Genomic DNA, 24,456 nt, shown 5'->3' on the forward strand with positions numbered 1-24,456 from the left:
CGTAAATGATATTATACTGTTCTAATGTTCTGCAACTCGCTTAATCCACGAAATTGTATGTTTTTAAGATCTATTTATGTGGAAACATATAGATCTAATTCATTCATCAAAACTTCAGTAAAGACTCAGTAATTAGATGATATCTGTCATCAAGGATTTTAAGCACTTCCAGTGAAAAGCTATTATTCATTCTACTCCAGAAGAGTTGTTTTGAAAAACAAATTTGGTCATATTATTTCTTTTTGTAAAACACTCTTAAGCATATGTTATAGAATCTAATCAAAAGTCCTCCATACATCAAGGTCATCTTCAATCTGACCCCAGGACCATTTCTCTGACATCATTTCCCATCACTCGACCCCGTGTAATTGATGCTATGATACACATCATTTTCATGTCTTTGGCCCTTGCAAATACTTATAGCTTTGCCAGGTGGGTTATTCCCTTCTTTCTTTGTTGAGCAACTTCCTAGACAACCTTAAAAACCCAACTCAAATGTCATTTTCAGAGGCAGATTTACTGTGAAACCAATGAAATTTAAACTACAGGCCTTATATTTTCATAGGCCTCTACTAAGTCCAAAGGAAGGGTTCTAGCAACATGTTCACATGGATATTTGTTGTTTTTGTGAAATGACAGGGTTAAGATATTTTTTGTTAAAAGCCCATTCAAATTTTTTGTTAAAAGCCCACTCATAAGAGTAGTGATCTGGATATGCCCCTGATCACTACTCTTATGAAACTTTTCATGACCTCCCGAAAAGGAAGCCCTCTTGGGTCCCAGATCTCAATATTCTTACATCTTATACTTTATGTTTAATAGTAGTATGGCATATCAGCTCACCTCTGACTTGAAGAGACATACAAGGACTTCTGTTCATACATCTATCTCAACAGTAGGTATTTAACAAACATCTGTTAAATGTATGTTAATGATGAAAATATAAACAGAGGTTTGCGCATTTATTTGTTCCACCATTTTCCGACTCGGCCACTTTCATCTTCAGAAGGAGCCTTCCGACTGCTGTTTCACTGCACACCAGCAGACAGGAAGGGACAGAGGGGCCACGTGACAGGAGGGGAGAAGGGGGATTTCAGGAGTGTTGTGGGAGGCCAAATGATGTGAAGCCAAATCACAAAGGAATGGGTCAAATATAAATGAGGTGAAGAGTTTAATTAAGGAAGAAGACAATAACATGAACCTTTAATCTGGGAAGAGTTTTTGTTTTAGGTGATAGGGGTAGTTTCATTTAAAAACAAAAGGAAAAATACAGGGTACATAAAATGGAAGATATAAAGAAAATAGGCATTTAGTTACAATTGGATGATTTAAATTTATTACGGCAGCTTATCCGGCCCCCTAGCACATGCTGCTTTTATCTGGAAGGCCATCCTCAGTCAGCTCTCACTTATCCTTCAAGAGCCCACTTGGCGGTGATTTCTCTGAAGCCATTTCTCAGCCTTCCCTTCCTCCTGCCCCCAGTTTCATTTCTCTCTCAGCTCTGCAACCAAAACTATGAACATAAATGTCACTACAGGTACACTTCGTTTTACTTATTTTAAACAACTGAGTAATTGATTACCTGTGCATATATAGAGAAACTGTTCTTTACGCTGTCATCTGATAACCTAAATTTTTCCACAATTAAATACTAGTTAGAAAATTTTAGTGTTTTATTTTTCAAGTCATCTTTTTCTCCCACGTTTCTAAGATTGAGCTATCTTCTGGAAAAATATAACATTGTTCTGCTGGTAAGAGGCAAGGAGGCAGGCGAAAGCAAAAGGCAAAAACAAAACACATTTGAAAGCCTTTCCCATGGGAAAGAATGTCACATTTGAAAACAGATGCCTTCGTTGTTTCCTGGGTTTAAGCGTAAATTACTTGCTCTGTAAAATTACAGTTAAAACCAGTGTTGCAGAACAAGCGATTCCTTACCCTCCTGTTGAAGTTATCACTCCGTGGAGACGGGCTCAAATAGAATCTGAGGTCATTCAAAATTTAAACAGTGAATGCAGCAATCAAAATGTCACTGGGTTAGAGGAGTGAATGAATAATTTAGCTCACTAAAAGGTAGCATTTAGAAAAGACCAGACTTGCCAGTTCCAGGAAGTAGTGACAGCCTGGAATAAGATGATCCCCTCTCTTCAGTTAAAAATAAATAAACACACTGACTCCAGAATCTGTAATGTTAATCTCCTAGACACTCCACTTTTGGGTAGGAGTACAGCTCAGACCTGAGAGCCAGAGAGTAGTCCGACCACCCTGGCAGGGCACACAGGCACTTCAACTTCAGGTCATCCCCCACTTTCAGAGCTGTACCAAGCCAGGCACTGGCTGGGTGCTGGGAGCGCCGAGATGCACACACCATAACTGCCTTTGAGGGGCTTACGGTGTGCTAGGGTGGACGAGACCGGGATCGTGTAGCGCGGGAGTATGTAACCATGTAACAGCGCTCTAACTAGGGCAGTGGGAGCCTGAGGAGGCCCACTTGCCTAGGCTTGTATTTGTCTGTGGGTGCTGTCTGGTAGAAAACGGAGATAACTGGATGGCACCTAAGAGAGGCCTGGGCTCTGAGGCAGTCACCGTTAGGGAGCAAAGTTGGGTATCAGGGCCAGGACCCCAAGAGGACAGTCATGCTCCGAAAGCGTGGTGCTTTTCTGCCCAGGATGTCCTCATCTCCTTCGTCCATCTGGGAACCACTGCTTCACTGTGAGAGAAGACATTGGCACAAGCTTAACTTCCCAGGGCTGTAGATAGGCCCCAGTACTGGTTCCTCTGTTTCCAGCAATTGTCCAGCATACCAGCAATGAACAAATCCTGTTGTCATTGCCACTTGCCTGATGTTGTACATGCTCAGCTAGCAGAGAGCAAAGCCCATGTTTTATCTTCTCTGCACGTGCAGAGTCTGGCAAGCAAGGCACTCAGCAAACGTTTGTTAAAATGAATTAGGCAGAGATCCACTTCACTCGGTCAGAGAACGCGGCTCCCACCCTAAGGACAAGAAAAAAACAGATACTCTTAAAAAAAAAAAAAATCATCACTTTTTTTGAGCCCATCAGAGAGGTGAGGCCACCACGAGCCCCTGAAATGAACATAATTCCAAAGAGTGACAAGCCCTTCCGACGAAAGCAGATTCACTGTTGGCGGAAGTGGAGGACCACACGGCTGCCGCGATAAGCCGTAGGAGGAAAACAGCTAAAATGTTAACAAATTCTTAAGTGTGGCCTAAGTACGACAATTTAAGGTAACTAAAGGCTCCAGACACAAGGGGTGGTTGTCTGTACTTGCATATCAGCTCTTATCCACCGCCTCTATCAGGCATCACGAGAAAGACTGGGGTCAGGCAGGAGACCCTACCTAACGAAGGAAGGACCAGAAGAACTGCGAACCCCCATCTCCCCACACAAGCCTAACACAGCGGAAGGAGCCACAGCAGTCTTCAGACGAGGGACGTGAGCATGGAGAGAGAGCCTTCCCTGGAGGCACACACGGACTGAGGAAGCAGAGGTGGAGAAGGAACACTGAGGAAACCCCTAACACCACAGGCCCCACACGACACCCGAGGTAACAGCGCCCCAGGCTGGAGGGGGTGAAAATGCACCGTGGCGCCCTGAGGGTAACCAGAGCAACAGCACACTCAACCCAGCGACCACTGGCTGCTGGACGAGCCCCTAGCGCACTTGCCTCCTGGCAGAAGTGGAGAGCCCCACTCCGGGCCCCTCTGCAGCTTTCCAGGGCCCCATCTCGGCAGCTCTCCCCTCTCTGGCATTCTGTCTTGGAAATTCTAGCTGCCTTGGCCTCCCAGAATCCTCTCCTCTGACTCCCCAACTCGGGGAGACCGCCAGTCCCCGTTTGGGTGCACCTCCTGGAGCTGCAGTTAAGACAGTCTCCAGGAGGTGGGCTGAAGCCGTAGTGGGGTTCACCTCACTTCTCTTGCTCACGGGAGACTGCCTGTGCTGCCTGTGGTCCAGTGTCGGAACCATTGCTTCATAGGTCTTGTCCAGGTTTCTAGTGTTTTATGGCTCAGTGGTAAATCTGGTCCCTGTTACACCCTCTTGGCCAGAAGCCAAGGTTCATTTGATTTTCAACAAAGGTGCCAAAGCAATACTGAAGAGAAAGGAGAGCCTTTACAACAAATGGGGTAGAAACAACTGGATACGCGCATGGAAAAAATAAACCTAAATACCTGCCTCCGATTATGCAGAAAATGTTACCTGAAATGGGACATAAACCTAAATGTAAAAGTTACTGTAAATGGAATAAAGCTTTTAAGAGAAAGCATACATCCTTATGACTTGAGAGTAGGGAAGCATTTCTTAGACAGGAAACAGAAAATAGTGACCCTTAAAGGGAAAAAGAACGGATAAATTAGACTTCATCAAAATTTAAAACTTTTGCTCATCAAGTGACTGTTAAGAAAACAAATAGGCAAGTTATAGACAGACAAAATAGTCATAAAACTAAAGACTGCAGTAAATAAAGAACTCCTATAACTCAATAATAAAAAAAGCAACCCGATTTTAAAAAGGTCGAAAGGTATGATCAGATATTTTACAAGGAAGGTATATGAATGGCCAATAAGCATATGAAAAATTGCTCAATACCATTAGTCATCAGGGAATGCAAATAATTAAAACCACAAGAGATACTGTTATACGGTCATTGGGATAGCTAAAATTAAAACACTAACACCAAATGTTGGTGAGGAAGTGAATCAACTAGAACTCATATACTGCGAGAGGTACATAGTGGTATCTGACAGTATCTTGTAAGACTAAATATACACCTATCCTGTAGTCCAGCAGTTTCATTCTAGGCATTTATCCAAGTGAAATAAAACATATGTACACAAAAGATTGATAAAAGAATGCTCATATTTATAATATCCAAAACTGGATACTCCCAGGTGTCCATCAATAAGGAGGTGGATATACAAACTGCACTATCATTATACAATGTGATACTTCTCGGCAAAAAAAAGGAACATATTACTAATACACAAAACAACATGGATGAATCTCAAAAACATCATGGTAAGTGAGAGAAGCCAGACCAAAAAGAGTATGTACTACTATACATACTGATGATTTCATTTATTTGAAATTCTAGAATAAGTAAAACTACTGTATGAAAAAAGAAAGAAGTAGCCATAAAAAAAAAATACTATGATAGAAAAAATAGCAGATCAGTGGCACTACTGGGAAAGGAAGAGCGAGAAACCAATTAGGAGAGGCCGGAGGGAACTTTCTTGGGTATGTCAATGTACTGTACCTAGTGGTAGGGGTTTGAGTTACACAGATATAGATGTAACTATCAAAACTAACAAACGACAACCTTAAAAGATTTTTTGTTAGGCGAGGCAACCCTTGGTTGACCTCACAGATTGCAAAGAACTTGTCAGTTTACAATCTCTTATTTTTTATTTTTTACGCCTGCAGCACCTGGTCTTCCTAGGTGGTCTCCCATCCAAGTACTAACCAGGCCCAACCCTGCTTAGCTTCTGAGAGCAGACGGGACCGGGCTTGTTCAGGGTGGCATGGCCATAGACCTTAAAAGATTTGAGCATTGCATCGATTGTAAATTTTACCTCAAAAGAAAAAAAGAAATGCACCTCAAAATGTAAATATATTGATGAATGGAAAGATGGATGGACAAATAGTTAAATATGTTATAAAACAACAAGAGTAAAATATTAAGAGCAAAGTCTAAGTGGTTGATAAATGGATAATCACTGTAAAATTCTTTCAGCTTTTCTTTATGTCTGAACATTTCATAATGCAAATTGATGGAGAAATTTTTGTTAACTGAGTCAAGCACGATGTCAGTCTCATGCCACATTACTAGAGCAGAGTCTCAAGCACCTGAGTTGTGGAACAGAGCAATTATAAGTACAAGGGAGTAATAGCAACAGTAGCCATCGTTTAAGGGATAGTCACTGTGCAAGGCCCTGAACAGAGCATTTCCCAAAAGTCAGCTCTTTGAAGCCTCCCAACGAACCCATTTTACATCCAAGACTCTAAATTGAGAGGATTTATGTAAATCATCCAAAGGCCTACCCCATAGATAGTAAGGAGCTGAGCCAAGATTAGAGCTGGCCTGTCAGGTCCCAGGGCTTATCCACCATGCTGTCCCTTTTTTTTGCTACTTCCAGAGGGAAGACAAGTGCCTGCTCACTCAAGCAGCATTCAAGGTTGGAACGGGGCTGACAGCAAGGTGATTTGGTGGGTCATCAAAGTTTTCAAGTGCTTTAAATTTGTTCTGATTGGGAAAAGGGTGGTCTTCAAAGTTTAGGAAGGGCCTGAGGTCCTGTATGGTAAGCTCTAATGAGACAGGGACCATATCTCTCTCTTGTTTTTGCTGTCACTCCACAGACACAGTGTCTGGCAAACAGGCACTCCATAAACATTTGCCGAATGAATGAATAAACAGATACAGAAATAGGAATCCAAGCAGGGCATTGTAAATTCACAAGCAGGAATGTGACCACACAAATGGGAAAAATTATCTTTCTAGATCTATCTTACTCCTCTTCAAACTGTACCTCAGATATTCCAAAAGAACGTAACCGCTTTTGAGTGACTTATTCTTGAAAAGACTTTTTTTTTCCCTTTTGCTGACACTGGAGATAGTCTTTGCTCATTCAAATGTAGACCAGGAAATCTGGAAGAGTTCTGAAAGAGTCCCTGAATCTTAACTTTTGGAAGATCTTAAGTTGTTAACCTAACCTAAACCAAATGTAGGAGATAGAACAGTCTTTTAATCATTTTCTCCCTCTTTCCTGAGGAGGTTCTAACATGACAAGAATAACATGATGAGAACCACAAATACCTCTTCTTGTACTATTCACAACCCAAGAGGAAAGAGCTGCTAGGGGAGCCTTCTGAGAGGCGGGGAGTTTGTGGTCCAGGTTCCAGGCATTCCAGTGAAGACAGGCCTGCCTGAGCTAACTCTAGGTTTGATTTTCTTAGTGCTCTGAAGACTGTGATATCTGATGGGCTGGGTCATGGAAAATAATACTTCCCTTAAAGATACACTCAAAATAAAGGCCATTTCCATTTTCTTCAATCAATGGTCTCAAACCACTCTTTGAATGAGATAAAAACCTATTTACTTCTCGGTACAAGAAGAATGGGCTTTCTATGGCACTTAGTTGAGGGCCTTAGTTGGAGCTACATAGATGCTCCAGCAGGACTGGACTTTGTCAGCAGGTAGTGGTGTTAATGTTGCTGTAGAACCCTATCTCAGTGATTCTCCCCAATTCCCCATGATGTGGTGTTGTTTATCCTCATCGTGTAAAAAAGGATCTAAGACTCAAATTGATTAAATAATTCACCAAACTCATCCAGCTGGAAAGAAAAGTAAGACAAGGCAGGGCTGATCCTCATGCCCAGGCAAGCTGTCCTGCTTGGCAGCGTGTTCTTTTCACCACAGTGCTCGAGTTTCTGTTTTACCCAAAGCCAGCCATTAGATCACTCCTCCTAATACACTAGAAGAATAGCCTGGGTGTCTGTACTTAGCATTTAAAGCTGTTGCTATATAGATTTTTTGACTTATTTTGGAACTGTCAGGCATTGCCTGAGACCTGATGTCATATTTGGGGTTGAGGAGAACGTGACCTATCTCTCGAACATTCCCTGTGAGTCTGAGAGGGATAAAAAATGGGGATTCCTACATCTTTACTAAATTCTCAGTATACTCGTAATGGTCCTCTCATCTATCCTTTCTGTCATTTCTCCATCACTCGCTGGGCAGGTAATGTAAGATCACCTGTGAGGCTGAACCACTAGGAAGGAAGGAAAAGGAAGTGAGTCTGTGAGCAGGATAAGCCCATCTTTTCCTTGCCTTTGCTTCTTCATGAGTAAGTCAAAATTACGATGCTTGCCAAGTGGAGATCCAAAGAAGGAGAATTCAAAAAATATTAGCTTTTTTTGTTTTTAACTGAAATTATCTTGACAAAGTCTGGCAAAGCATATGGAGAGCTGGCCTAAAGTGGCATCCAGAGAAGAATGAAAGGACCACAACCTTTTAAAAAACTTGATAGTTGGCAAGTCTTCAATTTCTAATGCTGGGGTATGATAAATTATTCAAATAAAATAATCCTGACTTCCATTCGCTGTGATGCAAAAATATTGATTCCACCATTACCAGTGCATAGCAGCCTTCATCGTAAAATGCCAATGTGAGATAGAGGAGTGACTGCATTTCTGCTTTGGATTTTTTCCCACTTCCTTACTTTGAGATTTTGTTTGCTCTTTCGCAGACTCCAGAAATGAACTGTTCTTCCAGTCACATCAAACGACATAAAGATCCATTATCTACATACATTTCCCCATTGTGCTCAAGATTTCAGGTAATGAAGGATTGATTCAGAACTCCCTGTCTTCACCCAAGACCACTACTCCATTATCTAATTGTAGACTAGTGCTTTTTAAACTTTGATGTCCACAAGAATTACCCAGGGATCTTGTTAAAATGCAGATTCTGGTTCACGAGGTCTGATTGACTAGTATGCCTTTCTCACAAGCTCCCAGCTGAAGCCGATGCTGCTGCTGGTGGATCACTCTTTGTGTAGCAAAACATTAAGTAGCTATAAAAACCAGGCTCCACCTTCCAGTCTCCCCTTTCCTAGTCTAACCTGTATATTACACCAGTATCACATTCCTGCTCAAAACCCCTCCACTGTCTACTAATGAAATTCAGACTCTTTTCTCTGATAATCAAGACCCTGTACAAATTCACTCTACTTGTTTTCCACTATTTTTCCATTGCTCTCATCTCTTGATTTGCATCTCAGCCAAATGGAACTATTTGCTGCTTCCTAAATATACACTCACCCTACCTTATTCTGTCATTTCTCCTACCTAGAATGTTCTTGCCTAACTTCTTCAAAGTTCAGATCAAATTCTGCCTCCTCTATGAAGCCCAGCATAGTTCTTTCAACTTAGAAGTTATCCTCCTTCCTCTGACCTCTCATGTCACTTTGTACCAACCCCTCTTAGGGACATTATCACTACCTATCCTGTACTATGACTTTTGGGATCATATTTTTTATCTTGTTGATACTATTATCTGTTCTATACTGCCTTAGGGCAGGTTCTCGTTTAAATCAAACAAGATGCTATAGCATATAAACACCTAGCACACAGTGCTTTGTACACTTAGACATAATTGTATGTGTTTATTACTTAATTTTATTGGGATATAATTTGAATCAGTAAAATGCATAAATTTTAAGTGTACCACTCACTGGGGTTTATACCCAGGTAACTACCACCCAATCAAGATAGAGAACATTCCCATCACCCAAGAATGTTTCCTAGTTCTCTTTCCAGCCAATCCCTACTAACAGCCCTTGTCCCTAGCCAGAATGTAACTGCTCACATTTCCACCCCCCTAGATTTGTTTTGCTTTTCCTGAACATCATATAAATGAATCATACCATAGGTACTCTTTTGTCTAGCTTCTTCCATTCAACATGATGTTTTTGAGATTCAACACATGTTGGAAATAGCTTTGGAAAGAATTCACTGATAGTGAGAATGGAAGCCCTGTGTTACTGCAATCACATCAGCCTGGGGACTTCCCCAGATCAGTGGCATTTTGGACTTTCTGTGCTTGCTTCCAGCCTGCTGTCGGATTGTTCACAAATTCACTGAAGTCCTTTGCTGGCATTTCTGCCTCCTCCACATAGTCTCTGTGCCTTCCAGCTACCTTCGACAAAGAGATAGCTCCTGAGAGCCGGCCTAAAGTGCTTTCTCTGCCAAATCCCCAAGACCCTGTTATCCAGATGCTAGGTTCTGTGCTCCCAGGGAGGACCTCCATCTGTCAGAAGATGTTATCTCCATTCTTTCTTTGCAAATCCATTTTTTTTTCCTTTGAAGATAGGGCTCAGCCCCATTGAGGCTCAGCCAGAGTCACCTGTCCAGTGTCTTCTGGCCCCATGTCCTGCAACAGCTCATGTCCATTCTTTGCCAGAAGGTAGGTGTGACTAGAGCCACTGGTAAGGGAGAGGTTGCTGGCCCTGGAGTACTCTCTTCTAGGTGCATCCTGAGAATTCTCAAGTGAGATCACCTAATGATGATGGGCTGGCTCGCATCTGCTGGGATACTCAGCGATGGCAGTGATGGCGGGCGGCAACACTTCCTGGCTGACAGATTCCCTCATTCTGGGTCTCAGTGTAGGTTTAGGTAAACAAGTCCAGGAATTGCCTCCTCCCATCACAAAGCTCACAAAGACCTTATTTTCATGCCTTGTATCAACTCTTCTGTGGTCTATGTCAGAACTGCCACTTCAGGCCTTTGTGGGATAGGTTGAGGACAAGTCCTATATTGCTGCTCCAGAAAAAGAGATCCACCGCATACCCCGACACTGTGCTATATGGCTAAAATGTAAGAGAAGGAGCCAAGTGTCACCTCCCAGTGAATTACTTAATCTGGGAAGAATAAGGAAAGGAAGCCAGAGGATCAGAGCTATGTCATTTTGCACTTTTTAAAAATTGTGGTACAATATACTGTCTTAATCCATTTAAGTTGCTATCACAAATATATGACAGAAATTTACTTCTCATAGTTTTGAGGTTGGGAAGTCCAAGATCAAGGTCTGACCTCTGATGAGGCTCTCTTCCTGCTTTGCAGATGGCTGTCTTCTTGCTGTGTCCTCACATGGTGAACAGCAGAGAAAGGAGTCAAGCTCTCTTCTGTCTCTTCTTATAAGTGTAGTCGCTCTATCATGAAGTCCTCAATCTCACAACTTAATCACCTCCCAAAGGCCCTACTTCCAAATACCATGACATTGGTGATTAAAGTTTCAACATGTGAATTGGGCGGGGGGGAGGGGGCGGGTTGGAGGGGCTCTCAAGTATTCAGTCCATAGTATGTACATAACATAAAATTTATCATCTTAATTATTTTTAAATGTACATTTCAGTGGTATTTTGCACTTTTTGAGATGTCATTTGCTGAATGTTGTTCCAGAAGATATGTAACTAATCATATGGAGCACTCCCTTAATTCTTGCAGACCTGAAAACTAAGTATTATTATCCCTTTCTTAAGAAACTAAGGCATAGAGAGGGTGATAGTCACATAGGGCATATGGCAAATTTCAGATTTAAACCCCGTCTCTCTGCTCCAGGCTGGTTCTCTACTACTCTATCACCTTTCACCTTGCTTTTCTATCTGGCTCCTTGAAGGTGATTTCAGTGTCTCTGAGCTCATATACCCCATCAAAGTGCTTAGAGTGCTGACCACAGAGTCTTTCCATCTCATCACAGCACTTAAGGTAAGGGGATCAGGAAGGAGGTGGTGCCTTTCTCTCTCCTTGCCCAGGGGCCCGTCAGCATTGCGGTCTCTGCCCATCTGCTGTGGCCTTTGTTGTGTGGCTTGAGATTAGCAGGAGATTGCCAAGGCCTATCCAAAAATATTTTCCATTCCCGGACTGTTACATACCTCAAATTCTTAGCAGCAAGTCCTCTGAGCTAGAGGTTTGTTAAAGTGCAAACATTTTAATAGTGGGACATGTGGAGCCATTATCTTCTATTAACATTGCAGCCATCTCATGTTATGCATTACCCAGCCCAGCACCAAGCCTGCTGAGATGGCCCCAGGGCCAATTATTTCAGAATAAGGAGAAAAATTAGACAATAAACTGTAGTTTAAGATTCCACTCAAGAGCCCAGGACCAAATGAGATATTATAGCGATCCACTTCGTGGAAGGAGTGTGGCGGGAGGGAAAAAGCTGAAAGCAACACAGATAAGATTTATCTACTTCAGAGTTTTCTGAGCACTTGTGTAGTGAGATGTTAAAAATACGATCGCTGGAATCAAGCAGGACAGGGTTTGCGGGGCCAGCTTTGTGTCCCTGGGCAAGCTGCTTGACCTTTCTGAATCTCCACTGCCACCAACCATAACCTGGAGGTTTTAATGCCTTCCCTCCACAGGTCATGAAGATGATCACCATCTGTCCATCATGTAGGTAAAGAGTCTAGCACAGAGATGTCACATGGAGGGATTCAAGAAATGGCACCTCATGCACTGCTCAAAAACTCCATCAGGAAGTCTGGATGCTGGAGATGGACAAGGACAACAGATGTTTTGACTCAGTGGTGAGTGGGAACCTCTGTTTCAATCAGCTGTGTCATTGGCTTCCTCACCAGCTCTGGAGGTGGACATGTGTGAGATGGAAGGTCCAGCCTCTTAGCATTGGTAGAAATAGTTAAGACCTCTCAGTATGAAAACTGTTGTTATGATTTGATTTGTTCAGTTTGGTCTCCTCCTATAAACCAGTGATGAGAGAACCGTGGAAGATCTTTCCCTCAGGGTTAGTTGAGGAATGAGCTAGTCGACCCAGAGAACCTTAAGACAGTGGCCAGCACTGGAAAAGGCTCATCATTCCCTGGGTGCAGGACTGAAGAATCTTCCCTGAAGAGCCAGTTGTGACCTTTAACTAGTTAACATACTGACGTAAATCAAGAGCAAAAAGAAGTTATAATTGAGGAGACATTTTTGAGAGACTTGGGGTGAGAGAGCATCCAGAGAAGAGTGAAGGAGGTGGCTCAGGATCCGCGGTGGCCACCTAGATCCCAGAAGGTATCAGAATTGATACGGAATATATCCTTTCTCTCTCAGGACGTCCCAGAGAAAAATTAGCTCTGCCCCAGCCAAGATTCCAAGCTGGATCCAGGGCCAATCTGGGAAGCAGATTCCAGAAGACTGAGCCCTTCAGTGTCTGATCGCATGCTCTAGTGGAGAGAGTGAGAGTGTATAGGAAAAGCCCCTCCTGGGCACGGGCTCAGCACACACAGGGATGGGGACAAGAAAGGCCAAGGTACTCCCAGCTGACAGGACCCAAAGAGGAGCAAGACAAATGTAGACTAGGATGATTTCTGGAACTTACTAGCAAGCTAGCTAGCTGCCCAGCTGCCTACAGCTCAGAGTGGAGCCACATTATATGCCTTTTAATTTATGTAAGTTAAACCCTTTGTGATCTGCAGTGAGAGAAAACACAATGTACTTGTGCAAGCAGCACACCTCTCACCTTCTCACCTGGTTGGCATGTGCATTGGCATGAGCTCTGGGAGCAAGAGCTCTGCTATTCTCACAATCTCTGTGTCTGTGGCAGCACACCTGGAGAGTATCTTGCCATCCTGGAAGTGATTTTGTTAGTATAGATTCATATTTCTCATGGAAAGTGGCCCCTAAATGCAGGCCAACCCCTGCATTTGATGCTTAACCCCATTCCATAATAAAATAAAATAAAATAAAATAATAAAATAAAATAAAATAAAATAAAATAAAATAAAATAAAATAAAATAAAATAAAATAAAAACTGCCATCTGTCCCAACACAGGAGGGAAAACCAGCTGTGATTGACTCACTGAGAGGTATCACAATGTAATTTGGGAGTAATATAAGCATTTGCCAGGTTAATTTTGATTTTGTGCAAATCTTACCATATATACTAACCAGACAACCACAGTTCTGTGTAAGTCCACTCTACATTTGGTTCCTGTGAATGTAGAGAGTGGTTTGCAGACCCCAAAGTTTAAAAGCACAGTCTGACTTGCAACAGAGACACTTAAATCTGCCTAGAGCTACATGGAATCTGAAGGGTCTTGGAGGACCAAAATCTACAAAAGACAAAAAAGCATGGGTACCTGGGTACTGCCATTCAGTGGGAAAAGACAGTCTTCTCAGCAAGTGGTGTTGGAAAGACCAGATAGTTACATGCAAAAGAATGAAGTTGGACCCTTACTTACTTTATACTAAACGTAAGACCTAAAAGTATTCAACTTTTATTATTTTTAATTTTTTAAATTTATTTATTTTATTTTTCAAGTAGTCAACATTCAGTATTATTTTATATTAGTTTCAGGGTACAGCATAGTGGTTAGACATTTATATAATTTACAAAGTGATCCTCCCATTAGTCTAGTACCCACCTGGCACCATACATAGTTATTACAATATTATTGACTATATTCCCTATGCTGTGCTTCACATCTCCATGACTATTTTGTAACTACCAATTTGGATTTCTTAGTCCCTTCACTTCCTTCACCCAGCTTCTCAACCCCCCTCCCCAATCTGGCAATCACCATTTTGTTCTCTGTATCTATGAGTCCATCTTTGTTTTGTTCATTTATTTATTTTGTTCCTTAGATTCCACATATAATTTAAATAATATGGTAAAGGTATAAACTTTTAAAAGAAGACATAGAGGGAAAGTTTCATTTCATTGCATTTGGCAGTGATTTTTGGACATAACACCAAAAGCACAAACAACAAAAGAAATAATCATAAATTGGACTTCATTGAAATTTAAAACCTTGTGCATTGAAGGATGCTATCGACAAAGTAAAAGGCAGCTCACCAAAATGGGAGAAAATATTTGCAAATCATATATCTGTTAAAATATTAATATCAAAGATAAATAAAAATTCTGCAACTCAAAGATGAAAAAACAAACAACCCAATTAATATATGGGCAAAGGACCTGAACAGACATTTCACCAATGAAAATATACAGACATCTAATAAACACATGAAAAGACACTCAACATGATAAGTCAGAAAAATGCAAGTCAAAACCACAATGAGATACTACTTCATACTCATTAGGATGGCTATCATAAAAAATAAAAACAAACAACAGCAACAACAAAACCCTCAGAACATAACAAGTGTTGGCAAAGATGTAGAGAAATTGGAACCTTGGTGCATTCCTTGGTGCATTGGAACCTTGGTGCATTACTGGTAGGAATGTAACATAGAGCTGTGGAAAACTATATACCAGGTCCTCAAAATATTAAACCTACAATTATTATATGATCCAGCGATTCCACTTCTGGGTATATATCCAAAAGAAATGAAAACAGAGACTCAAAAAGATATTGGTACACTTGTGTTCATAGCAGCATTCTTCACAGTAGCCAAAAGGTGGAAACAACCTAAATTTCCAACGATGAATGACTGTATAAACAAAATGTGGTGTAAACATACAATGGAATATTATTATGTAACCATACAAGGAAGGAAATTATGACACATACTATAACATGAGTGAATTTTGAAGACATTATGGCAAGTAAAATAAGCCAGTCACAAAAGGACAAATATTGTATGAATCCACTTACAGGAGGTACCTTACCTAGAGCAGTCAAATTCGTGGAGACGGGCTGGGAGGAGAGGGAAATCTAGAGTTATTATTTAATGGATACAGAGATTCTGTTTGGGAAGATGAAAAAGTTGTGGAGATAGATGGGGATGATGGTTGCATGATAATGTGAATGTACTTAATGCCATTGAACTGTTTCCTTAAAAATAGTTAAAACAGTAAATTTTATGTTATATATATTTTATCTCAATAACAAAAAAAGATATTGGTACTTTGTAACCAATGGCCACCTCCCCCATGCCAGGAAATCTCTGATCTCTAAATCCCCTGGGCTGGGGATAATGCTGTCTGCCCGGTGAGGACTGATGCAGATACTCCTCAGGGCTGCCTCTGGAGGTGACAGGCAAGCAGCCAGAAGAAGTGAGGAAGATAGAGGCCACAAAGAGAAGGCAAGACTGACCAAGCTTTTAAGCCTTTACTCCTGGTCCTGACTTCCCCAGAGACGAACTGCTTAACCAAAAATTTGCCCTTACAATGGTCCCATTGCCCCAGCCTTGTTCTCCTAAACCCTTCAGCTGCTTTTTCAAGTATGCTGCCTCAGACCATCACTGATATGAAACTGTCAGTCTCAAATTCTGTCCAGCTTTTTTATCTTCTTCAACTTTTGATGTCTCTGCTCTTCATTAAAGGCTCACGTTGCAAGGATTCTAGTGCAGCCTGGGCCACATCTTGGGAAGGCAGTCAGTTGGTACTCCTGTCTTGGCACCCATCTCACTAATCACTCAGGGAGGGCTGGGCTGCATCCTGGCCAGCGATCGATGGTGCTAATGGCTTCTAGTCCATTAGGGACGGAAGGGTTCCAGCTTATGCAAGGCAACAGCAGCACAGTGCTTATCAGTCCTGCCAGACAAAGACTTTGGGAATGTTCTTGGGAGTTCCCCGAGTGCTCAAGACAGGGGATAGTGGAAAGAAAAACGTTCTCTCTGGGCCCTCTGATGGTTCTGTCTTGTGCCAGATTCCTCGTCCTTCCTAGTCCCTCGGAGACAAGTCCTGGCAGAGATTCACTCCCTGAAGCAGCTTTCTTGCCTGTATCTTTTGTAAAACTGTCTAAACGGTCATCCTTCTGCCAAAACTGCAGTCCACTACTGTGAATTATCTTCACAGAACCCTTTAAGCAGAACACTCCGTGGGCCAGGACCCCAGAGGCAGCACATGGGCAGGGATAGCCTCTGCTGTGCTGCCTGCAGGGTCATCCCTGTGTGGTCCAGGGGGCGGCTCTTGGGCATCCCAGTCAGGATGACTTAATCTGGAAAATAAGCTCAACAGTTAGCAAAAATGACTTTTTTTCTCCTTGTTAATGAGTAACCACAGGACAATAATGTATCCCTGGACCTGCTCAGTGTACCGTTTTAGTAGTGACACTCGACTGCACAGAATTATGTCAGTTTCACTCCGGAGCACCTCATAGTCAGGTAGCAAGATCTTATCTATCACGTCGTATTCACTTAAGCCCATCCTTTAGCTGTGATTTATGCAAATCTTCATCTCTAGTGGCATCAAAATCCAAGATCCCCAAAATGATCATGTGTCCTCATGTCCTAATTGTCTTTATGATTGTGGGCAATAGCTGAAATTTCCCTATCCTCTGGGCAGGAACTTTTGGGAATAATGACAAAATAGAATGGGAAAGGAGCTGGATTTTACTTGCATCTTAACAGTTGAATGAAGCCCTGACTACCCATAATGATGTGTTACCAGGTTCAAATCATGCTGGCACATGCCCTACCTGTCAGGTATAATAATGGGGTTTTGAATGGTTCCATTGTAGCCCCAGAGTTAAAGTCCAGCTGAGTAACTTGGGGTTGAGTGAAAGCATGTCCACAGTAAAGATACTGCTCTTCTCCATTGAAACTGAAGCATAGACAGAGCTCTTTCTGCTCATGGCAAGTCCCGTCTTCAGATCTGTTGCTAAAAGGGAAATGAGCCCTTCTCTTATATGTTCCTTTAGTAGCTTCCTCTTTAAAATAGTGACTCTCCCACCTTTAGAAATTCAGCATTGAAATGACGTCATTAAAATTTGCCATAAATAGTGCAAATATTTTTTTCAAAGTGGTTGTGATTATCAGCAGCAAAATATAACCACAACCAACACCCCTCCCCATACAACTAAAAATATTTTAAATAGTTTTCCCACAATTCCATCCCAGGATCTCTCATTCCTCTTATTTGAAATGCAAAGCAGATTTTTTTTTTTTTTTTTTTTTGGTCCAGGAAAGGATATTTTTTTAATCCAAGTACTGCAAATAGGAAACCAGAGGATGGGGTCTCCAGGCTGGGACAAATAATGGCTACCTCCTCCCTGGCCGAACAAGGGGAGAAGGTGGCCCCTACACTCTCGACAGTCAATACCGCCCCTCGCCCCCACACTGTGTTGCAGCATCCTTGGGACTGGGGTAGTCAGTAACCCAGCCTGCTTTGCTCCAGGCCCCTTCCCCCAAGAGCATCTTGGAGGAGGGGAGCGTGTGCAGAACAGGAAGCAATGAGGGAACATTTGGTGCTGGTAGCAGTAGCAATGACAGACGTTTGAAAATGAAATATTGAACAAAAAACAACACGACTGTCCAGAGGTAGTTTGTGAACAGAGGAAAGATGAAACCATAACGTTGCGGGGATGGGGAGGAGCAGAAGGGTGGGAGTGGCAAGGGTAGCTCCTCAGTAGTGCCACATGTGAGGAAACGAGGTCTAGAGTGGAAGCGGATGTGGTAGGGAGCTCAAGTCCCTCCTGCCTTCCTTCCTGTGCCCCAAGAGGCTGTCCAACCTAGTGCAGGGACTAGGCAAGGTGGGGAAGGAAGGAAAGTGGGTGTGTGCTGCACCTGGTTAGATACAGGTTGATTGAAGAGCATCTTGGGGCCAAGTAGCCCTATCCATTGGCCACACCTGCTGCTGCTGCTGCTGCTGCTGCTGCCAGTACAACAGAATGAGCAGGTCAGAATGATGGGGCTTGGGCTCCTTTTAGGGCCAGGGAGCTTTCCCAGGCCCCTTAATGGGATTCCAGAGGGAAGAGTGGGGGAGAAAGGACCCCAAACCAGGAGCCCAGTCAACAATGTCCCTACCACTGAGAGTGGGGACACAGCAGGTTCAAGGGCATCTAAGTGGGAAGTCAGCTTTGTCCTGGAGGATAAGGACAAATGTTCCACCAAATGTTCTCTCATTGCTTCCTGTTCTGCACACGCTCCCCTCTTCCAAGATGCTCTTGGGGGAAGGGGCCTGGATAAGGTGAAGGAGGTCACCAGGAGCAGAGACCAAAGGAAAACTGTTCCCCACCTGGGCCACCAAGGCCCTGCAGGGCTGCATGCTGTGTAGTACTGCAGAGGGTACAGGTGGGAGGCGGTGATGTGTGGTGGGAGCACTGGGAAAGGAGCTGCTCAGTGCCAGTAGGAAACTGCTTCAAATTGCCGTTCTGTAACCAGATGGAGAAAACTCTTTGCTCTGAAAGGGTTCATGTGATCAGGTAGCCCCCGTTCTCCCCAGATAATCTCCCTATCTTGACACCAACTGATCTGGAAACTTAATCACATCTGCAAAAGGCCATTACAGGAGTTCCTAGATGGGTGTTTGATTGAATAACTGGGAGAAGTACATGTACGCCAGGGTCTGGAAGTTAGGACACTAAGATCAAAGTGTCGGCAGCGTTGGTTTCTTCTGAACCTCTCTCCTTGGCTTGTAGATCTCCCTCTGTCTTCACATGGTCTTCCCTGTGTCTTAATTCTCTTCTTGTAAAGACACCAGTCACTTTGGATTAGAGCCTACCATATGATCTCATTTTACCTCAATCACCTCTTTAAAAGCCCTATCTCCAAATAGTCGCATTCTGTGGCACTGAGAGTTAGGGTTTTAACATATGAATTGGGAGGGAGGGGACTCAATTCAGCCCATAATAGGGCAAAAAAGAAGAGAGCTATAGATGTAGATATATGTCTGTATATGCATATCTGTGGAATATGCAAAAGAAATCGTCAATTCTATTTGTCCTCCTGAATGTCTAGAGGATGGAGAGGAAAGGGGGATGTTTCATTATATATCCTTTAGAACAGCAGTCCCCAACATTTTTGGCACCAGGGACCGGTGCTCCTATGAGAATATAATGCCAGATGACCTGAGGTGGAGCTGAGGCGATGATGCTAGTGCTGGGGAGCAGCTGCAAATACAGATGAAGCTTTGCTCACACACCCACTGCTCACCTCACTGGGGACCCCTGCATTAGAACCTTCTGAATTTTGTATAATTACTTATAGTATGTATCAAAAGAATAGAAAAATAGAAAAAATTTTAAATCAAGAAGTTGAGTTGGCATCTGAGACTTCAGACCATATCTGATGTTTAATGGGAAGACTGTTTCTCTGTTGATGAAGTAACTAGTCCTTACATTCTTCAACGACAACGATTGCCTGCCTGGCACTTACGTAATGAAAATAAAGCTACTGGAAGCTAATGTTGTCATAAGATAAATGTTTCTTATTTTAATAATATGCATCTGGACATTTATCTACGTTCAGAATCCAATTTCCTGTGACAAAAGAATTAACTAACTTTAATACATAGGATAATACATTTGTAGCTGACAAACATTTTCAAGTAGTAAAGTACATAGCATAATGATGAATGTTCACTTAGGCTAAGATACGTGTAATTGAACAACATTTTTATAAGTTATTTATAGCTGAAATACTATGACCTGTATTGCTATAAGATGAGAAAACAAAGCTGTGCCTTAATAAATCTATGTTAAGAATAAATTTCCCAACATCTCTTCAAAAGTTGAGAAGGTGTAGATTATAGGCAGTAAGACTGGTAATACTACACCCCAGGATGTTTTGAGAGATAATCATAGCAACTAGTAAAGTAGTACAATTGTTTAGTGCTATATATTTGTGAAGTGCTTTTACATATAGTTCATTTGTTTCTTGCAACTACTCTTCCAAGTATAAATTTTGACTCATACTTTGCAGATGAAAATATGAGTCAGTGTAGCAGGAAAATGGCAAGCATCAATTCTGAGTTTTCTTGTAATTCGAAGGTTGTTTGTTTTGGTATTTATATCAAGAAATATTGCCATTTACAGAAATTGGTCCAGTTTCAAATTGGACAGTGGGTCTGCCCAAGTACCAATAAAATGTGATTCAGGGACCAAAAGTGAGAAATCACACAAGAGAAGACAAAATATCTTACATAGTACGTGGTCACTTATTTATTGAGTGATTATTAGTAATAATTGCATTATGCAAAGCATTTTCACAGAGTTTATTTCATTTTATCCTTCCATGTAGATATATAGAACAATTATTACCACAAACCATCAAAGAGGCATTATACTACTAATAAAATGTCTTTAATAATATAAACCCTGTCTTACTTTCTGCCTATGCTACGGAATACGTCAATAAATATCCACAGATGACCCTAAAACCCTACAAACCACAATACATGATAGAATCCAATGACAGAGTAGTAACTGGACATGAAAAGATTTTTCTTTTGCCCTAGAATTAAATATTTACTTTCCCAGACGCAACAACCGTCACGATGTTGATGCCCAAGAAGAAAGGATTGCTACTTATGACTTCCCTTTTAAGGAGGGAGTGATGGCGGCCAAGAATATCCGGAGCTGGCAGACGATGTGCCTAATAATCTTCACGTCATGAAGGCCATGGAGTCTCCCAAATCACGAGGCTACGTGAAGGAACAGTTTGCCTAGAGACATTTCTACTGGTGCCTTACCAATGAGGGAGCCCAGTATCTCCCTGAGTACCTCCAGCTGCACCCCCTACCTCCCATCCCCCTGGGGATCATGCCTGCCAATTTGCGCTGCAGCTGGCCTGAGACTGGCAGGCCAAGGCCCAGTGGTCTGGAGGGCGAGCGGAACTGCGAGGCTGACTCGACGGGAGACTTGACAGAGACACCTACAGATGGAGCGCTGTGTCCTCTGGGGCCGACAAGAAAGCTGAGGTCCGGGATTGGGTCAGCTACGGAATTACAGTTTAGAGACGGATTTGATCGTGAAAGTGGTCAACCACCTCAGTAAAGTTGGAGGAATTATTTTTTGTTAAATAAACTTGTAGCCAGAAAATATTTTGTAAAATTAAGTATTCAGCAATTTGCACTGTAGAGTGTTACAAGGCAGGCGCAGGCTCTCTCCAAGGTCCTGGGGACCTGACAGGGTCCCAGCCCACCAGCTCAGCACAGAATAATGGATTGACTTGCATATTGAGAATATTTACTCCATAGCTTTGGTTACCAATTTAAAGATCTGATTGCAATTGTAACAGCAGAAATTCACTTGAATTGCCTGTGGACTAGCCAGAGATGAGGACCCTATTCAGGAAATGATATAAACTAACAAAGCAACTCTACTTCCAGGCTTAGCTTAGAAGCAAATTCTGAAACGGCGGATTCAGTCTTTTGTTCTCTAAGAAACCCTGTGTAACCTCCAAATTTCTGAGAGCCAGCAGAAGAAACTTTAGAGCAAATCTATTTGGATTCTCTTATTTTCCATACTAGGAAATCATGATCAATACCCAGATATCATGTCACTTTTCGGAATAACAGGAAAACAGGATTTAAAAATATTATATGTGTGCATTCACTGTGCTTCATTTTGCCTGTCAAAGACAAATATAGCATCATAGTAACTTATTTTGGAAATGACATTGGTGAACTTACTTGTTGACGAAAGTATCTTAAGAATTTAAACATTTATTCATTCAAGTATTTAACATACATATTTACAACCTATGAGAATCACTACATGGTAAGGCAATAAGAAGATAGCTATATCTTCAGACTCAGATGGACTTAGGTTTGAATCCTGACTCTGTCACGTACTACCCGTGTGACCAGTAAAATGGTGATATATCGCCTGCTCCAACAGGGTTGTTGTAATACTCAATAAGATCATGCATGTAAAGTTCTAACTGAATAGTCTCCCCTGTTTTTTTATATGAATGTATGTGAGTGTGTGTGTATATACTATTAACTACAGTCACTCTCAAAGAGGCAGGGGAATGGTCCAGCAATAAGTATATTTTGATACATTTGATACTTACCTTGTACAATTCACTTAATTTCACTGAGCCCGAGTTCTACATCTGTGAAAGATTTCCTACTTTCCTTGCAGAGTTATTGTGAGTTCAGAATGGGATAATACACGTGAGAGTTTCCTGTAAACTATAATGTGCTAGATAAATGTGGAGGACTAGTAAAGTATTACTGAAAAGGGATTCAGGTCTCTTACCTAATTCCTCTTTCAAATGTTCAGCAATCAAGAAGGTTTCTATAATAAAGACATTAGTGAAGCATATTAAGGATCTCAGAATGGGCCCATCATGTCTTATCCTTATGCCCATTGCATCCTTTCATGTCGCTAAATAGACAGAAATTAGAGCTACACAAATACAAGCACCCTACTGAAAAACAAGCATATGTCCTCGCCTACGTGGCCCACTTGCAGCAAATAAAGATTACTTTCTATTTAAGAGAGAAAAAACACCACTTCCACTTTTAGGTATCCACACTGAAGAAATTCTCACATGTACACAGAGGCACATACAAGAATGTTCATTTCAGCTTTCTCTGAAATAATGAAAAAGTGAAAACCTAACTCTCCCTCAAGAGGACAACGAATTAATAAACTAGTTTGTTCATACAATGTGTTCAAGAGTTAATCTGAATGAACTGGATCAGGCATCAGGCAAACTACGGCTTGTGAGCCAAATCTTGGTCCCCCTTCTGTTTTTGCAAATAAAGTTTAATTGGAACACAGGCACTTGGACATGGTTCCATGATGTAATGGTTAGCATGTCTGCTTTACATGCAGAAGGTCCTGGTTTGCGCCCCAGTGGAGCCATGGTACATAGTCTACCACCATGCCACCCTGAACAAGCCAATGTCAGAAGCTAAGCAGGGTCAGGCCTGGTTAGTACTTGGATAGACCACCTAGGAAAACCAGGTGCTGCTTGTAGACATAAATAATAATAAATAATAAAAGAAAAAAAAAGAAAAAGGAGCACAGCCACATCCATGTGTTTTCATACTGTCTATGGCTGCTTATTCAGCACAATGAATAGTTGTGACAGACACTGTGTGACCAGCAAAGCTAAACATTTTCACCATCTGATCCTTTACAGAAAATGTTTACTGACTCCTGAACTAGGTCAACATTTATGGACATGAATAAATCTTAAAAATCTCAGAAACATAATGCTGAATTTAAAAAAGTGAAAATGATATGTATAGCATGACTTCATTCATATAACACATTTAAGCACACTAAACAAAAGATTAGTGAATGTACAAAAACATAGAAATGATCAAAAGCATAATGTATCACAACTTTCAGGTACTGACCCTTCTGGAGAGGATGAAAGGTAAAATGTTTGAGAAAGAGGTTTTAGCTACATCTTTAATCTTTTATTTCTTTTTTTAAGAAGAGAGATCTGGAGCAAATATGACAAACTGTTGGGATCAGTTTACTATTGGCAGTACGAACCTAAATGTGTGTTATATTTTTTCCTGCATCTTTATATGTTTGAAATAGTTTAGCAATTTTAAAAATAAATAAAAATGGGAAACGAAGAAAAATTAATGTGCATAAGGGTTTGTCTTTCAAGATATTATTTGTAAAGGAAAAAAATAAACTAAATGCCTGGTAAAAGGGGATTGGTTAAATTGGTTAATAAAATTGTTTAATAAAATATAGGTTGTTTACAGAAGCATTTTAATGATTGCATTCATACTAATGCAATCATTAAAATGCTTCTGTAAACAACCTAAATTTTATTAAGAGTAGAATAAAAAAGCATCAATCCATCCTCAGTGCTCAGCCCAGACCTAGCAATTGTACCTGCTCAATTTTATTAATAGTAGAATAATTCTACTCTTAATAAATTTTATTAAGAGTAGAATTAGATGGTGATTTATTCATATAGTAAAATACTACTATGTGGAGATAAAGAGAACAAACTATAGTTTTGAGTGACAATATGGGTCAACCTAATAGACTTTTGATGATCAAAAGAAGCCAGATCCAAAATGGTACATATTATATGGTTCACGTATATGAAGTTCAAAAACAGGCAAAACTAACTGATAGTGTTAGAAGTCAGGACAGTGGTTACCTCAGTGAGAGGAGGAGAGACTGGTATGGATTGGGAAGTAGCATAAGGGAGTCTCTGAGGTCCTGGAAATGTTCTATAATTTGACATAGGAGGTACGTGGAAACAGATGGGACACTACACAGGTAGACACATGTAAAAATGCACAGAGCTACACAAATTAAGATCTGT

General features: G+C 41.4%; 1 long non-coding RNA gene and 2 pseudogenes across 1 annotated transcript in view; 1 reads left to right on the forward strand and 2 right to left on the reverse strand.

The window, feature by feature from the left end:
- Positions 1-1,175: 1,175 nt before the first annotated feature.
- Positions 1,176-24,456, reverse strand: part of LOC120588515 (uncharacterized) — a 152,491-nt gene continuing 129,210 nt past the window's right edge. The window contains exon 4 of the long non-coding RNA XR_005649256.1: positions 1,176-2,991. This is a non-coding gene — a long non-coding RNA (uncharacterized LOC120588515). The remainder of the gene's footprint in view (positions 2,992-24,456) is intronic.
- LOC120589631 (uncharacterized) lies at positions 5,430-5,548 on the reverse strand (annotated as a pseudogene).
- Positions 20,699-21,197, forward strand: LOC120588499 (40S ribosomal protein S10-like; annotated as a pseudogene).

The sequence above is a fragment of the Pteropus medius genome, unplaced genomic scaffold (assembly GCF_902729225.1).
Source record: "Pteropus medius unplaced genomic scaffold, Ma_sr-lr_union100, whole genome shotgun sequence".
NCBI classification, from domain to species: Eukaryota; Metazoa; Chordata; class Mammalia; order Chiroptera; family Pteropodidae; genus Pteropus; species Pteropus medius.